This window comes from Chrysochloris asiatica, unplaced genomic scaffold (assembly GCF_000296735.1).
Source record: "Chrysochloris asiatica unplaced genomic scaffold, ChrAsi1.0 scaffold00010, whole genome shotgun sequence".
NCBI classification, from domain to species: domain Eukaryota; kingdom Metazoa; phylum Chordata; class Mammalia; order Afrosoricida; family Chrysochloridae; genus Chrysochloris; species Chrysochloris asiatica.
The window spans coordinates 25,327,264-25,329,130 of record NW_006408528.1 but is presented as its reverse complement, the minus strand read 5'-3'; the positions used below and the strand labels follow the sequence as shown (position 1 = coordinate 25,329,130).

The 1,867-nt window shown below is 41.1% G+C and overlaps 1 pseudogene; it reads right to left on the bottom strand.

Moving 5' to 3' along the window:
- Positions 1 to 1,067: 1,067 nt before the first annotated feature.
- On the bottom strand, positions 1,068 to 1,828 carry LOC102821481 (annotated as a pseudogene).
- Positions 1,829 to 1,867: the final 39 nt, after the last annotated feature.

Genomic DNA, 1,867 nt, shown 5'->3' with positions numbered 1-1,867 from the left:
GGTACCATGTATGCTAGAGCAGAGTCAGTGAACATGAGGAAACTCCTCACTGAGACAACAGAACCCACACTGCATCAGTCCTGGTGAAGAGGTAGATGACAGTTTCGTTCTGTAATACACAGGGTCAGCAGGAATCAGAGCCCCTCAGAGAAAACTAACAAAAGCAGAGTCAGAGTAACTGAAAAGCTTTCAAACTCATAAAGTGGCTCTGAGCCTTCAGTAAGTACATTTACAGAAGATGTCACTTTTTATGGGTAGGTTTATTCTGCAAAAAGTTATGGTTTTGAGGATACTCATTTTACTCTTTCAAAGTAATGCAAGTACAATGATAAACAAATTGAGTAAAGAGCTCCGTGCTTTATGAACTTCTTTTTTAACATATTCAAGGCAGATTAAAGGTAGAAACAGGTGACCCAATCCTAAAAACTATAAACTACACGAGTAAATACAAATTAACAGTCATGAAAAAATAGAGGATGAATCAAAATCACCTGCTTAAAATTATTAAATTTAAATGATGTGGACATTGTATGTATAAAAACCAGGCTGTCTAGTCAGAGTGACCCTTGTATTTTCATTTCTGAAAAACAAATAGTCTCTTTAAAAAGCTAAAGTTCTAATTTCTCTTTCTCAAAATACTTTCATAATGTGACTACTCAAATAAACAGATCATAATAATTATCGCAGAAAATTGTCTCGTGATGTATAAATAAATTTAACAGAAAAGAGTAATTACAAAGAAAAAGAAAAAGACACGTTAGCAATGAATGTAGTTGAGTTGAGATTCAAAGAGAGATGTGAAATTACCGTGGCTGTTTTCCCTCCCCATCCAGTCTGTTCACTGTCTTAACGACTAACCATTAAAAAAAGAGTAATCTTTAAATATTTAAATTCAAACTGTCCCTAGACAAATGGTGGTGGCGGTTATGTGCCATGGAGTTGGTTCCGACTGGTACGCAAACGTAGCTCCAGTCAATGGAACATTCCCTTTCTCCGTTCCTGCTTCACACAAGTAATTTTTCTCATCTTTATCCTAAATATCAACCTAGGTGTTGGCCTTGGCAGCATCAACGGAGTTTAAGATTTGTTTCGAACACGTGAAGAGCTCTGGGTGACAAACAAGATGCTTCCATTATTGATGACTTTTCATATTTGCCGTTTTCAGTCCACACACCCACAGAGCGCGAGGCGTCGCGAGCACGCTGCTCTAGGGAATGGGTTTGTTTGTTACCTGGCTGCAGAGGAGGACTCAGACAACACCGTGGTGGCACACAGTGGAGTCCTCTTCAGTCTGATCACTCGTGTGGGTGTAGGCTTCTTGCTGGCGAGTAGACCCTTTGCTGGAGGTGGTGTGTAGCCCCATTTTCAGCACTCTTGGGTCCTGGAGAGGACTGGGGCTGCCCGCATGCACTTGTGCCCACAGCAGATGCGGCTTTTGAAGGTTCAGAGTTGCTATAAGGCCGGTTTGCCATGGCTCAGGTCAAGGTCTGGGGAAGTCTGTCTGGAGATACTCTGACTGAAGCCGAATTCTTGACTTTGATCTGGGTGCTTGTGGAAGGGCCCAAATATTTTACTGGCGTAGGTCCAGTCTTACAACTCACAATTTCTTCCTCTTCGTTGAAAGCATCCAGTCACCTTTTTTGTAAGGGGGGCTATGTGGGGTAAGCTTCCAAGTAGAAGGTGCTCTTCCAACGTCTAACACTCTATCAACTCGTGAGGCACCAACCAGTAGCTGACACCTTTTCTTTCCCAGATACCAAAGGCATCCATCATTTTCTTCAATTCTGTTCCAGATATACTAAACATTATTTCCCGCCTTGCTCTTAAAAATACATTACTATTAATTTTTTCTCCCAGTTGTTTCTCA